The 16,247-nt window shown below is 38.4% G+C and overlaps 1 long non-coding RNA gene and 2 pseudogenes across 3 annotated transcripts in view; 1 reads left to right on the plus strand and 2 right to left on the minus strand.

The window, feature by feature from the left end:
* The first annotated feature begins 912 nt into the window (after positions 1 to 912).
* Positions 913 to 16,247, plus strand: part of LOC308637946 — a 36,859-nt gene continuing 21,524 nt past the window's right edge. Inside the window, exons 1-2 of the long non-coding RNA XR_014019711.1 lie at positions 913 to 976; positions 2,082 to 2,200. This is a non-coding gene — a long non-coding RNA (uncharacterized lncRNA). The remainder of the gene's footprint in view (positions 977 to 2,081; positions 2,201 to 16,247) is intronic.
* LOC308637651 (mitochondrial inner membrane protein OXA1L-like) lies at positions 6,377 to 7,787 on the minus strand (annotated as a pseudogene). The gene has a single exon. The product of its transcript is annotated as a mitochondrial inner membrane protein OXA1L-like (transcript).
* Positions 7,798 to 13,508, minus strand: LOC308637291 (lysosomal dipeptide transporter MFSD1-like; annotated as a pseudogene). The gene is made up of 4 exons: positions 13,069 to 13,508; positions 12,790 to 13,019; positions 10,733 to 10,794; positions 7,798 to 7,842 (listed from the first exon to the last, which is right to left on the minus strand). The product of its transcript is annotated as a lysosomal dipeptide transporter MFSD1-like (transcript).

Here is a 16,247-nt window from a genome sequence, read left to right on the forward strand (position 1 = left end):
TTTTCAAAAAATGCCTGGCTCCTCTTTTCCTGTCTCCTGCTACCAACCCCCCATAGATCTCTGTCCAGAAATAAACAGGAAGACTCTGTGCTTTACACAAGACATTTTAGCTTCGCATGTATAGATAATTCTATCCCGCATTACTAAAAGAATTCTGCTCAGTCCTTTTAAATTCCTGAATGTCCTTGGTGTCTACATTTTGATAAAGGTGTCAAGTAAACATTCAAACATTTAAAAAGTAGTACATGCACACTGGACAAATTTCATACAATACAAACAAACCCTCTTTCTTTTCCATTCCATCCTCTAGCCATCCAATTCCCCCATCCCACCCCTTGAAGGAACGAATACCCTCATCAGTCGCGGGTTCATAATCAAAAATATTCTGTGCATATGTAAGGGTCTCCGTGTGTCCTTTTCCTTTTTTCAAACCAACTATCACTCAGCTTTAGAATTCTGAGCCCTACGAAGGTCAAAGAAGGGATGACATATTGAAGTGTCCATCACTTCGTGGGTGTCTTCAGATAAAAACACTCTCCCTCCTCCCAGGCAGGAGCTGTTTCCAAACAAACTTTGATATTTAACTTTTTGACTTTCCGGATACTAGCATCTGAGTGTCATGAGATAACTCTAAGAACACATTACAAGATCCGAGACAAGGACTCTACTGTGAATTCACCTGTGCCCGAACACCGCCTATCAGGTGACTCACTTCGAAAACCTCAGAACAGGAGCACAAAGTGTTCCTTCCACTCCTCTCCCTAGCAACCTTCAACGCCTGTTGTAGATACCACGGCTGCGCAGGCGCAGATGCGCGCGGCGGGGGGGAGGGGGCGCTGCGGTGCTAGGGCGCATGCGCTGTCGCCAGGGACCACGCGTGTGTTGTGGGGGGGTGCCCTCCAGTGCGCAGGCGCAGATCCCAGCGGGCGGTGAGGTTTTCTGGTTCTGAGCAGCTCCTGGTTTTCTTAGGCAGAGGGTACAGTTTTGTTTCCTCCTTTGGCTTCCTCGTGTTCTAAGTTCTGTTGCGAGATTCTCTTCTTCCTGTGCTCCCAGTTTGGGTCTTGTCTGGCAGAAGGTTTCTGGGAATTTGACAAATCATCCCTGAGTGTTGTACACAGTTGTTAATCTATTTCCAATCTCGGGCCAGTCCCTGCAAATCCAATGAATTGAGAAGCCGAGTAGGAATTCCATTTACCTGGTGTCAATTTCCAAAAGTAGGGACCTTTGGAACTTAACTCCAAAGAATCGCGTCTCTCATGGTCCCCAGTGCTTGCCATATGGTAAGACCTCTACTCAGAACAAAGAATCCGGCCTGTCCTCCCTCTGGAGATGGCCTGCATTCTTCCTTGAATATGTGCCTACTTTTCTAAAGAAGCCTCTGCCTCTGAGGGGAAAAAGAAATCCACCTTTATGGTCTTGTCAAAGATAAAGTGAAGACAGTTTATAATCGGTAGTATGCTATTATAATAGGGAGGATTCCAGCATGAACTGAACTGAACTTCAGGTTGTACCGAGGTGATGGTAAAGGAATAGGGGAATGAACTGGTAGGTTCAGCATTGGGGCAATGAAAAGTTACAAAATAAGAAGGAAGGGGTTGGTCGGTATGCAGTCCATCTAGGTTCACTGTTAAATGAAGATTAAGGAAGTTGGGCTCCCATCTTCCCAGAGAGGCTGGGAGACAGGGACACAATCTCAGGTGGTGGCTGGAATAAATAATAAACTCTTTTGACAGACTTGAGATTTCTTTGGCGGTGGTTTAAACAGGTCCTGGGTGTTATAGTTTGGCTCTGGAATTCTCCCAAAGGCTAATGTGTTGAAGGCTTGGTCTCCAATATAGCTTTGCTCAGAAGTGGGACTCTTGGGAAGTGATTGGATCATGATGGCTCTGATCTCATTTGGTTAAATCCATGGATGGATTAATAATCTGATTGTATTATTTGGGTAAGGATGGAAACTATAGGAGGTGAGGACTCATTGCAGGAAGTAGGTCACTGGGGGCATGCCCTGGATGACTATATCTTGTTCTTGATCCCTTCCTCCTCCTCTCTGTTTCTAAGGTCTCTCCTTCTCTCCTTTTCAGATGCTTGAGGTGATGATTTTTCCTTCATCATGCCCTTCTGCCATGATGTTTTTGCCTTGGAACCAACTGACCATGGACTGAAACCTCAAAACTCTGAGCCAAAATGAATATTTCCTTCTGTAAGTTGATTTTCTCAACTAATTTTGTCACAGCAATAGAACACCTACTAACAAACTCTGTCATCCTGGGGTGTGGTACAGAGCTATTAGAAATTGCATTAGTGTTTTGTTCAAGTCCCTGGAGGCTAGTTGAGAAAGGACTCAGAAGAACCTGGCTGGAATTTGATCAAGGAGAGACTCTTTGTCACACTATGTACTTGCAAATTACTATATACAAAGGGCTATATTTTAATTACCCTAAAGTTTGAATTATTGTATTCGTTGGAGAAGAATGGAGTTCCTGGAACATCTTACTCATACTCTTTATTTATTGTATGTTTATAGACACATTTCATATGTCATAAACGTGAAAATCCAATGCTATTGGCCAAACTGTTTTATGGTACCTTCCCAATAAGCTTTTTTGGTTGTTTGACATTCAGATTGAAGCATATTATGTAGGAGGTAATGTCCAACTCCTCAAATAAAACAATCTGTATAACCAAACATGGCTATCTTAATATTTGTCAATATTTCAAGCACAGAATTGAATTCTCATTCCTCGAGACAGTAACCTGATAATCAATATTCAAAGCATTTTCATGTTATGCTGCATTTAAAACTAAAGCCATAAATGTGTTCCTTTGATAGTGTCTAAACTAAGATTAGAACAATAAAAAGATTATGGTACTAGCAAACCAAATTCAACAGCACATTAAAATGAGTATGTATTCTAACTAAGTGATCTTTATTCCTAGGATGCAAGGATGGTTTAACATATAAAATCACTCAGTATAATATACTACATTAGGAGAATGAAGGACAAAACACATAAAATCATCTCAACAGATGCAGAAAGAGCAGTTGACAGGATGCAATATCTTTTCACTGAATGATTAAGAATAGAAGATATTTTGTCCACAGAATAAGGGTTACCTACAAAAGGCCTACAGCTAACATATTAAATGAGAAAAGACTGAAAATTTTTCCTGTAATATCAGGGAAAAGGCAAGAATCCCTGCTCTCAACACTTCTATTCAATATAGTATTGGAAGTCATAACCAGAGCAATTAGATAGAAAAAGAAAGAAAATTCTCTAAATTAGAAAAGAAGAAATAGTTTCTGTTCATAGATGACATGGTCTTGTATGTAGAAAATCCTAAATATTCCACCAAAAATTGTTAAAATAACTAAATTCAGCAAAGTTGAAGGATACCATAGCAGTATTCATCAGTTATATTTTTATACACTAACAATAACAACCCCAAATGAAATTAAGAAAACAGTTAATAGTAGCATCAAAACAGTAAAAATTAAAAATCAATCTAGTTAAGAAAATGAAAGACTAATATAATGAAAACTATGAAATGTTGGTGAAAGAAACTGAAGAAGACACAAAGAAATAGCTTATGCTCGAGGACTGGAAGAGAGTATTGGTAATATATCTCTGATGGTTAATCTGGACTATTAACTTGATTGGATTGAGATAAACCTGGGATTAAGAGATTAATGGGTGTTTCCAGAGACATTGGCTTGTGGGACAGTAAACTGAAGGGTAGATTTGCTCTGAATGTGAGCAGCACTGTCCTGTAGCTAGGAAACTCAGAAGCAGCAAAGTGAACAGAGGAAGCCATAGAAGATGCAAGCTCTGTTATTCTTGAGCAGGTGTGTCTATTGCTGCTGCCACTGTGTGTGGATGTCAGACCCAGCTTCTTCACTTTTCCATTGTAAAGCTATTCCTGAGGGAGTTTCCATGCCTCTAATCTTGGATGTGGCTGCACCTTTGGTCCCTCTCATCCTGAGGCTCTAGCTTCTTAGACTGAGCAGCTACTGGTTCTTCTGGTTCTCTAGTGTGCAGATAGTCATTGAGTAACTGTCCAGCTTCTGATGATGTAAGACACCCTAATAAATCCTGTTTTATAATGGTACACATACATTTCCTATTAGTTCCGTTCCTCTAGAGAACCCTACCTAGTACAGATTTTGGTCCCAGAAGTGGAGGCTTTGCTGTGACTATACCTGACCCTGTGTTCAGAAGTGTTTGGAACTGGTTTGTGAGAGGAGTTTGGAAAAGTCTGGAGATGCAGACTAGAGAGGCCTTAAAATGTTGTAGGCAGAATTTAGTGGGCAATTACGGTGGAAGCTCAAAGGACCAGAATGCCAACAGTATGTAAAGATTGTGTGCATAGGTTTCAGACTTTTTGTTTTTATTACTGGGGATTGAACCTGGGGTTTTATCACTGAGCTATGTCCCCAGCCTTTTTAATTTTATTTTTCGACAAGGTCTTGCTAAGTTTCTGAGACTGGCCTTGAATTTGTGATCCTCTTGCCTCAGCCTCCTGAGTCATTGGGATTACAAGTGGGTGCCACTTTGCCCAGCTCATGAGGTTTCAGATGGAATTGTGAGGACTCTATTGGAAACTGGACTAGAGGTCATTCATGTTACATTCTGGCAAAGGACTTGGGTACATTTTGTGCATGTCCTGGGTATTTCAATGAGGATGAATTTAAAGTCATGGGATAATTAATTGGGTGGAGGAAATTTCAAGGCAGCATAGCATTTGAGGAGTGGCATGAGAATTGCTGGTAGCTTTTGGCTAGGTTTACTGTGAGAATTAGGATAAAAAAGCAGAGCAGAAAGATTTTAAAAACTTGTAGTTTAACCAGAAAAGTGCATATAAAATTGTGGTTGCTAAAGATATTAGAGCCATTAAAGAGAAACCAAGTTCTTTGCACAGAGATAATAGGAAAGTTGCCTTGAGGGCACCTGAGGAATCAGTAAGATCCTATTATTCACAGGCTCAAAGGTGTAAAAATGAAGACTCATTTGAAAAACTTTGCTTTAAAAAGAGACTGTAGGAGCACCCTGCTGCCACAGGGCCACCTAGAAAGATATTTCCACAGGATTTGGTTCACTGTGCTCAGTCATCCAGGCACTCAGAGACCACTACAGCCAGAGTCCAAGCAGGCCTGCTACTGTTCAAGTTGGTGGTGGACCTTGGCTTCATCCACATTGGTGCTGGTTTCAGAGGAATGCAAAATGTTAGAGTTAGGGGACCAAGGAGGCTTCCACTGAGATTTCAAAGGAAGGCCTGGGAGGCCAGGCAGTGTGTGAACAGGGAGGGAATTCCTGTGAGTGGCCCCTGAGAGGGCAATTATGAAGCTGTGAAAGTGAAACTGGAGCTGCATTGAAGATCCCAAGATCTTAGAGATGCCAGAAACACAGAACATTTATTGAAGGTCACATCTAGGCAGTGAGAAGAGATAGCCCAACAGAGAGGACATGTGAGCTACATACCTCATTAACAAGCCATACTATTATTCCTAAGACAATTAAGACTAAAGCTACTAAAATATCTAAAACTAAACAACTAAAGTATAGAAAATAAAAAAAAGAAAAAGACATACTACACGAATTATAAAACAACTTTTTGGAACTATTAATTGTCAAGTATTATTTATTGAGTAACATTAATAAGGACAAAAATTTGACTCTTATTATATCACAAAGAAGAATCCTGTAGGAAATAGTATAATTACAAACAAGTATGCAACTAAACTAACATATAGCTGGAAAAATACAAAGAAAAAAGAAAGAATTACAATGAAGAACTGACAATACGCAGTCATCATGGAAATCTTTTTTTAAACATAAATCTCTCTCAGCTTCACAGATCTTGCAAACTAACAATATATGTTATATGTGGTACATATATGTATTCTATTTATATGTATATATGAAATCCTATAACCAAAATGGAATGCCCATTATTTAAAAATTGAACATTTACCCAAAGTTAATCAAGTATAAAGCCCCAATAAATGTCTATGTGTGCATTTCTTTTTTTTTCTTTTAAGTTTTTACATAAAAACATCACCTTTCATTCTTAATTTTCATTAAAAATCTGAGTAATCTATTTCTTGATGGAAATGGAAATTGTATAGGTTATCAAGAAATGTGGTTATAATTCTCAGATACAATCTTATCAGTCATTTCTCTATGACCACAATGCAAATGTGGCTGGAACACGCACACAGGGTAGAAGTGTAAGGTCTTAATGCCAGGTAAAAACGGTCAGATACTTCCCAAGAGCATGAGCTATCAAAAGCAATCTTGACCCAACCAATTCATTTCTCTGAAGTACACAATCCATTTCTCTGTTTAATAAAGTATCAGGAAGCAGCATGTAGTACAGAGGTTTCCTAATCCTATGGAAAGGAAGATTGCTTGGCTCCCCTGTACTTTTATATGCAGGAATAAGAGTTTGTAGTGGAATCAGTTTTTAAAATGAACATTTCCATATCCTACAGTTCCTAGGCCTGATACAAGGACAAAGCATCAAGTCTGTCTTTAGGATGGTTCTTTGAGGAGACAGAGTTCCTGACAGAATGAGCAGAGAACACAAGTCAGCCAAGTGTGTCACGCCAGGGCTGCTTTGACTTTGGTTTGTTGCTGTTGTTGCTGTTGCTGCTGCTGGGGGTTTTGGGAGGGTGATTCTTTTCATGTTGTAGTAGAGCGTTGTGGGTAAAGGTCTGCTGTAAGGGACCCCTGGCTGCTAGCTCCAAGTGGTTCTGCATGCGTCGTTCATGCTCATGGAGCTGATGTGCAATTTCAGCATTCTTCCAGCCTTGTTTGAAGCTCTTTATGAAGCCTTCCCGGGGAGGTAATTTGTCAGGGTCATGCACAACACGCTGGGGTATTTTAAGTACAGTGTGTACAGTAGCCGGAGGCAGGCTACTTGGCCCAGGGAAAACATATTGGAGGAGAGCCAGTACATGAACACTGCCGAGGGGAAGTGGATGGTTTGGGCAAGACTGCCAGGGGCATCACTCTGATAACATTTCTCATCCACTGAAGGTCAGAACTTTGCACACCTGTGTCAGCACCTAGCTCCAGGACACCCCACATTGTAGCAGTGACTACTATCGGTAACATGTAGATGGGATCAGATACAGTGAGATCCTGGAACCACCAGAGGCCACCTGTCTGCATACTGAGCACAGGAAGGTTGGCCATCTCTCTCAAGGCAATGAAGAAGGAGATGAAGACTAGTGCCTGAGTCAGAGGCAGAATGAGGGGTTTAAAGAATTTAATATCTTGCTTTTTCTGGTAAAGTGTCATCTCCTTGGAGGCCCTGTAAAACTCAGCATTGTCTCCTGCCAACTTGGCCTCTCTGATTCTAGTGGAAAACTTCTGGATCTCTGGCAAGTGGTTGTGAATCTTGGCTGCCTCTTGCCCTTCACGATGAGAGGAAAAACGAGGCAGCGGGGGCAAGGACTGTACATGCTGCAATGGCCCCCCACCAAGGAAGGCCCAGGCTAACATGCATAAATTCCAGGAGGTTCTGGATCAATCCCACTGGGGTGTATGACCCTAGTCCCAGTTCAGTGAAGCTCTGTTCTGCAACAGCGTGGATTACATCTGTAGTTCTTCCAGAAGCCACCTCAGGTACTGCTGTGGGTGAAGGAGTTGCAGGAACAACAGGAGGTACTTGGACCTGGGCTTCTGCAAATGAAATAGCAGAGGTACTGAGGCAGCGGTGGGTGGCTGGAGATTGTGATGAGGACATAATGCGGCTGCCTGCAGCCCAGGTGGCTTGGGACCTGGAGCCCCTCTCTCAGCGGTTTCCACGGCCATTGCGAGGACCTAAGATACTGTGGAACTAATCAGATGAAAGGATAATGGAATGTCTATGCTGGAAGCAGAAGGCCCAGCGTGGGGCCACAGGGTACTCACTAAGATCACCCCTCAAGAAGCAGCTTGCCATCCAGGCGAGCACATCGCTGCTCCTGCTCTCGCAGACTCTATGTGTGCATTTCTAAATCATATGGATCTTGCCAATTTATAAAGTTTATATAAATACTTTAAATGTTTGTTAAATTAATCATAATGTTAGAAAAAGAAGACCAGCCAAAATATGGGTTTAGCATTTAAAGGAATTTAATTTTTTTTTTTTTTTTTTGGTGGTACTAGGGATCAAACTCAGGGCCTAGGCCATGCCAGCCAGTGTTCTACCACTGAACTACATCCCCAGTCTCTCAAAAATTTTTAAAGAAAAAAATCCTGCAATCTTATTAGTGTGCATTCATTTCTTCACAGTGGGAAACATAACTTTTTCTCGTGTTTTATCCAAAAGATCAACGTTATTTCAGGGTTTAACATTTTGAAAGTTGGGGGTATTATTATGGAGTCCACATTTACAGGAAGTACTTAAGTTTGTGAATTAGAGCTAGATGGGGTGACCTTGTCATTGTTGGTTCATTTGAGGGTACAAAGTGCTTATTTTTCCTGATTGGTGTTTCATAATGGAATCAGGGCAAAGTGTCATTTGGGCTTCTGCACTGGAAAGAATAACATATTTCTAAAAAAACAACTGAGATAGTTCTGTAAATAGCAGAGTGATCGTGCATACCTGACTAGTTGTTCATGTGTTTCCTAAAGTTTTGAATTCTTTTTTTTTTTTTTTAAAGAGAGAGTGAGAGAGGAAGAGAGAGAGAGAGAGAGAGAGAGTTTTTTAACATTTATTTTTTAGTTTTCGGTGGACACAACATCTTTGTTGGTATGTGGTGCTGAGGATCGAACCCGGGCTGCACGCATGCCAGGCGAGCGCGCTAACGCTTGAGCCACATCCCCAGCCCTGAATTCTTGACTATGAAATTCTAAAACATAAAAAAACATACGTAAGAGTATAGTTGATGCTGATATATTCCTCACTCAGATTTAATGATTATCAGGATTTTGCCATATTTGTTCTTTCCTCCCTTCTCTTGTTTTCTTTTTTAAATATTTTTTTAGTTGTAGATGGACTCAATACCTTTATTTTATTTTATTTATCTTTTATATGGTGCTGAGAATCGAACCCAATGCCTCACACATGCTAGGCAAGTGCTCTCCCACTGAGCCACAACTCTAGTCCCTCTCTGTACCATATTTTATATCTGAAATTGTTTCTCTCTCTTTTTTTAATATTTATTTTTAGTTGTAGTTGGACACAGTATCTTTATTTATTCTTCTTTTATGTGGTGCTGAGGATTGAACCCAGTGCCTCACACATGCTAGGCAAGCACTCTGCCACTGAGCAGTGTGGCAGAGTTTCTTTTACTGAAAAATTAAAATAACATCAAGTCATTTCCCCCACACACTGCAGTTCACATCTCTAAAACCCAATTTCTTAACCATGATGCCACACTGCATCAGATATTTAGGTATCTCTGCTTGCCTTCAAAATGTCTTTTAATGGTTTCATTTGAATCAGAATCCAAAGTTCAAACATTGCTTTTTTTAGTTTTGTGTCTCGAAAGTCTTTCTTGATCTAAAGAACCTCCTCTTATTTCTTAATCTTTTCTTCTCATGGCTCTGACTTGGTGCAGAAATGAGTGGCCTATAAAATTTCCCATATTCTGGATGTGTGTGTTTGGTTCTGTGTGGTGTCATTTAACTTGTTCCTCTAGCTCCATACTTCCATTAAATAGATTTTAGCTCTAGAGCATGCATTTTCAACAGGGGAGATTCTGGAAACTTTACGTCTTCCTTTTCTGATGTTGTATCTTTATTTTAATGCTCCCTAGTTGATGTTGATGTAGTTTGTTTTAGTCTTTGAAAGTATTTTATGATTATCTTTCTTTGCAACAGAAATATGGACTGATGTGACAGACTGCTAGACATTCCCCAGGACCCTTCTCTCTTCTTTTCCAGTATTAAAAACTGCTGATCTAACTGGCCAGGATCACTTTTCATGTGATTTTCTCAATTTGGGGTTTCCCAGACCATTTAGGTAGAATACATTCAATGTCAAAGCCATGAGATGGAATGTTTGTAAATCTCATAAGAGAGTTTTAATTTTTCTCTCCAGAGGCCAGAGCAAGGACAATTTCTTTTTAATCCATCATTTCATTTAAATTTAACATGGCTTAGGTTTAATATGAAATTGCTGTTTTCACATGGTCCTGACTCTATTGGACTGTTAGGATGTTGACACCCATGAACTCATGCTATAATTCTCCTCCTTTAAAACACAGCTACATTACTTTATATCCTTTCTGGGCCCTATCCTTTGTTTACTTTGGCCCTTGACATGTGGGAAATTTCAACATCTCTGTGAATAATCTGGCCAACACCCTAACTTTGCAGCCCCTTGCCTATTCTGAACCCGAGGAGCTATGAATTCTACTCCCAAAGCCATACCTTTGCTCTTCGTCATCATCCAAACTAGACTGTAATATTTTCACAATATTAAATCCTGATATATAATTTGCTGATCATAATCTGTTTATCCTTCAGCTTTCTTGCAACCTTACACTTTGCACTTTAAGTCCTCTAATCTCTTCATATATTTCCTCTGAAGTCCATTAGTGCCCCTGTGTTGTTAAAACTTCTTTTCCTTTCCAGTGGACATTCCATGGTGCAGTATTCCACTCACATTCTTTCTTTGCTTCCTACCGTGTTCACTGTATGAAGCTCTATCTGGGATTAATGTAATCCTGATGGCTCTTCATTTTTATACTTAAAATAAAGGCAAATGGGCATTGTTTTGAAGATACATTATCAAGTACTGGACCAGTGCTTTCTAGGAAGTTGTGAATTGGAGGTGGCAGAGCCACGTAACGGGAGGAGCCTAGAGAACAGCCATTTACTGACTATGTTGTTTGTTTCAGCAAAAGAGAAAATTTAGTTGTGTTTTAGCCATCACACATTTGGGAATTTTTAAAAACAGAACCATTACTTTAACTAATAAAACAGATACCATTTTTTTTTGTAGTGGGAATTGAACCCAGGCACACTTAAGCACTGAGCCACATCCCAGCCCTTTTTTGTATTGCATTTAGAGACAGTGTCTCACTGAGTTACTTAATGCCTTGCTAAATTGCTGAGGCTGGCCTTGAACTCGAAATCCTCCTGCCTCAGCCTTCTGAGCCTTAGGGATTACAGGCATGTGCCACCGCACTCAGCACCATTATTAAATTTTATTTTTCATTAGGAATAAGAAAATTATATGTATAAACAGTGATATAATATTTGTTCCTCTGTTTTAAAATACATTAACGGGCTGGGGTTGTGGCTTAGCAGTAGAGCACTTGCCTAGCACATGCAAGGCCCTGGGTTTGATCCTCAGCACCACATAAAAACAAATAAACAAAATAAAGGTATTGTGTACAACTAAAAAATAAATATTAAAAAAATAAAATGCATTTTCAATTACATAATTAAAAATAACACACACTTGAGTTAACATTTCATCAAAGGAAATATACAAGTGATTGACAAGCATATTAAAAGGATGTTTGACATCATTGGTCATTAGATAAATGTAAATCAAAGCCTCAATGAGATACCCCTCATACCCTTTAAGTAGGCTATAATAAAAAAACACGTCAGAAAATAACATTACTGTTATTTATTACTGGCAAGAATGTGGAGAAGTAGAAACCTTTATTAATTTTTGGTTGTAATGTAAATTGGAAAATAGTTTGTTGATTCCTCAAAAAAGTAAATATAGAATAACCAGATGACTCAGCAATTCCATTTGTAGGTTTATACCCCAAATAATTGAAGGCAGGTGTCCAAATAAAACTTTCATATGAATGTTCATATAAACACTATTTACACTGGTCAAAAGGTGGAAGCAATCTAAATGTAAATTAATAGATTTAAACAAATTATGATATATACATATCATGGAATATTCAGTCATAATAAAGAAATGAAGTACTGATACATGCTTCAGCTTTGGATGAGTCTCTAAAATATTCTAAGAAACCAGAGGTCACATATTGTATGATTTCTTCTCTGTGGAATATCCAGAATAGGAAAATCCATAGAGACAGAAAGATAACTAGTGATTGCCAGGGACTGGGCAGGGAGAGGGAATAATAAGTGGGTACTTAATAGGTGCAGAATATTCTTCTAGGGTGATGAAAATGCTTTGAAAATAGAAAGAAATGTTTGTGCTAAATGCCATTGAATAGTACATTCTGAAATAGTTAATATGAATTTTGGTCCAATTAGAAAAGAAAAATGTAATAACTATAAAACTAACTCAATAAGTAAATAAAAATTAACTACTTGTAATCTTCATGCCCAGAGATGACTACTATTACTATTTGCTGTGGTAGGTTTTTTTATATGTAGGCTTTAAAAAAAGTGAGAACACACGAGATCTAATTATTGGTAAAACATGTTATTTTATTTAATAGAATTTTGCTTCAATATGACAAAAATAGCACATAATGATGGAAATTATATCTTGACTGTGTCCATGTTAGCATCTTCATTGTGATATTGTACTATGGCTTTGCAAGAAGTTGGCTTTGGTCAGCTTCCTTTTTATCATTGCTTTTATCATATGTTGTTATTATACATATTTGTTTGGTGTTGCTTAATTCAATCACTTGGTTAAGGTGGAGTCACTTTACAGAGTTGTGATGGGAGGATTAAATGAATGACAGGTGGTCCATGAACCTTACTGCTTCCTGTTCTTCTTCAACATTGGCTTTGGGGCAGATACACATCATCCCTGACTTCACTTTCCCACTACAATTGCCTCTTGGTGGACCTAGTAGTTATCTATGACTTGAGAATATTAAAAAATTATGAAAACTTTCAAGCATACACAAAAGTAGAAAATAATTTAGGTTCCCACTCGGGCATGATTCATCAAATAAAGAAAGACCACAGATAAAAATGACAAAGAAATACAGGAAGTGAAGAAAACTTCTAGAAACAAATGTCCCGAGTATCCAGTATCAGGCCAGTGATAATGGAAATGATGGCCAGCCCCAGGTTCTGAATGGACTGCATGAAGCCATATGCAGTGCCCAGTTGATGTTCAGGAACATCAGTCTGGGAACATCAATCCAGGTGAACTTCAGCATTTTCTGTCAAATGCCACCATTGGCCATAGTGCGAGCAATGAATAGGGGAGTCCCAGAGACACATAGTGATCCAAGGATTCCTCATGGTGAAGGCCAGCATCATGTGGGACACAAGAGTGGTGGTCACTGCACACAGAATCCAAATTATGTTTTTCCCTGTCTTATCCACCAAGAGCCCAGATATTGGGGACAAGTGTGCTGATATGACAAACACGACACTGTTAACTGTATTTGCTGCCTAGGAAGACAGTTCAAATTTCTCTATAAAGAAAACTTTTCCCAGTCCAATAAAAGGACACTGCAACATAGTAGCTGACACAGTTGATGGATATCAGCCATAGAGGGAAGGAGAAGTCCTTTCTATCAGCCAACTTATAACTTCACCTGTTTTTCCTTATTGTTTGTGAAGGATTATCTCTGTGTCTTCTTTCCAACAAACATGGATACATGTTTCCATTTATTTAGATCTTATTTTATTTCTTTCATTATTGTTTTAGGCTTTTCATTGTACAAGTTTTGCATCTCCAGCAAATTTACTCTTAAGTAGTTTATGTTATTGTAATTGTTTTTTAAATTTCATTTTAGTTTGTTCATTGATAGTATAGGGAAATAGAAGTGATTTTTGTTTACCAACCTAGTATCTTGCAACCTAATTTTTTAGTGGATTCCTTAGGATTTTCTTTAAACAAGATCATGACATCTGCAAATAGAGATCACTTTGCTTCTTTTTTTTCCCCAATCTTTTTATTTCTTGTCCGGTTGTCCTGGCTAGAATCTCCAGCAAAGGGGTGGTAATAGTTACCCTTGTATTGATTCTGATATTTGAGGGAAATTATTAATTCCTTCACCACTAAGTATGATTTTTCCTATGGGTTTTTCATGATGCTGTTTATCAGTTTGAGGAAGTTCTTAGATCTAAGTTTGTGGATTTTTTTTTTAAATCAAGAAAAATTGTTGAATTTTGTTGTGTTTTCTGTATCTACTGAGATAATCAAATGATTTTTTATCCTTTATTTTCTTTATTCTCTTAACATGGCATATTATACTAATAAATTTTCCAATGTAAGACCAACTTTACATTCCTGGAATAATTCCCACTTGGTTGTGATATAATGTGATATGTTATATGAGTCAGTTGGCTAGTTTTGTTAGGCTTTTTGCATTGACATTCATAAGATATATTAATATATAGTTATTTTTGAGACAGATCTTGCTATGTTGCCCGGAGGGGTCCAAAATTCCTAGACTCAATTAATCCTACCTCCTTGGCCTTCTGAGTGCTGGAATTACAGGCTCATGCCACCACACCTGGGTAATATATAGTTTTGTGTGTGTGGGTGATTGGTTTGTCTGGTTTTTCTGTCAGGGTAATATTGATCTTATGGAATGTATTAGGAAGTGTTTTATCTTTTTCTATATTTGGAGAGAAGTTGAGAGAATTAATAATAATTGTTTAAATATTTGGTAGAATTTATCTGTGAAGCCATATGTTTTTGGGGATTTTCTTAATGAGAAAGTGTAAATTACTAATTCAATATCTTTACTCTCATAGGAGTTTTCAGTTTCTTCTTGAGTTGGGTTTGGTAGTTTGGGTCTTTCTAGAAATTTATCCATTTCATCTAAGTTATCTCATTTTTTGACATATGTTTGTTTGTAATGATCTCTTATAACCCTCTTTATTTTTTTAAGTTCAAGATTAATGTCCCTCTTTCGTTCATGATTTCAGTACCTAGTCTTGTCTCTTATTTTGTTGATCAATCTAGGTAAAGCTTTGTCACTTTTGTTGATCTTTTCAAAAACCAAATTTGGTTTCAATGATTTTATTCTTATATTTTGTCCTGTTCTTCATTCCCTTTATTTTTGCTTTAACTTTTATTGTTTGTTTCTTTCTGACTGCTCTGGGTTTAGTTTGATTTTCTATCCCTATATCTTAAGGTGGAAGTTTAGTTTATTGATTTTGAGATTTTTTTCTTTTTAAATATTGACATTTAAAGCTAAAAATTTCCTTCTAAGCACTACTTTAGCTCTAGGCCATAAGTTTTGGTATGTTACATTTTCATTTTTATTCGTTCTTTTTGTTATTTTTTGCAATACTGGGGATCAAATCCAGGACCTATGCATACTAGGCAAGTACTCTACCACTAGCTACCAGCTCCTCACTCATTCTTTAAAAAATTATTTATTCTTTAAGTATCGTGTCTTTTTATTCTTTGAACATACTTAAAATAGGGGCTTTGACATCTTTGTTAAGTCCAAAATCTGGGCCTTCTCTAAGGCAGCTTTTATTGCTCGTTCCTCCTCCCCAACTTCTTGTTTTGGGACACATGTTTTTGTTTCTTTGCATGACTCATAATTTCTTGTTGTGGAAAATTTTATATTTCAGATAATATTTTGTAGAAATTCTGGATATTGGTCTCCCTCTTGCCTGGTGCCTATTGTTATTTGCTTGTTCATTTATTTAGTTACTTGGCTGAACAGTTTACTGAAGTATATTTCCCCACTGTATGCAGGCTCTGAGAGTCAAACCTTAACCGTACACACAGGCTCTCTGAAGTGCTAGGTTACTGCTGTTTTACCAGTTCTCTTATCTCTCCTTACTTCAGTCTCAATTCCTGGGTGGTCTAACTATATTGGTAGCACATGGAACTATTAGACTCTAGCACTTGCCAGCTGATTTTTAAATTATTTTTGTCAATGTCTGGGACACAGATTGCTCTACAGTCTGATCCAAGCCATCAGGCCCCTATATGAGGGCAGTCTTTGAGACTTGCTTTGAATCCAGAAGGGATTTTCTTAGTTGTGTATTTTTCTGGTTCTCTCTTTTGAATTTCTGGCTCGTCTGCCACTTTACTTGTTGTTATTGTTGTTACTAGTTTGGTAGAGCTAAGAGCCTTCTACTAATTGCTTACCTCCAAAATATTCATTGTTTTTGCCAACACACGGAGGCACAAACTTCCCCATGTTTCTTTAAACATAAATTAAGTCCTCCTAAGAAGAGCTACTGAGCTGTTCGTTCTTAAGGTCTACTTCTCTCTTTGGACATAATCTCTGGGCTACTGCTCTAGAGTAGGGGGCAGGGACTGCAGTCCTCTTCTCCTGAAGTGACATATCTGCCTTGGTCTACAGGTGGGGTATTGGATGTAGATGGTAGCCCCTAGTCTTTTCAGCTCGCTTCTCCTGGCATGGAACCTATGAC

The sequence above is a fragment of the Spermophilus citellus genome (assembly GCF_964194105.1).
Source record: "Spermophilus citellus genome assembly, chromosome: 18".
NCBI classification, from domain to species: domain Eukaryota; kingdom Metazoa; phylum Chordata; class Mammalia; order Rodentia; family Sciuridae; genus Spermophilus; species Spermophilus citellus.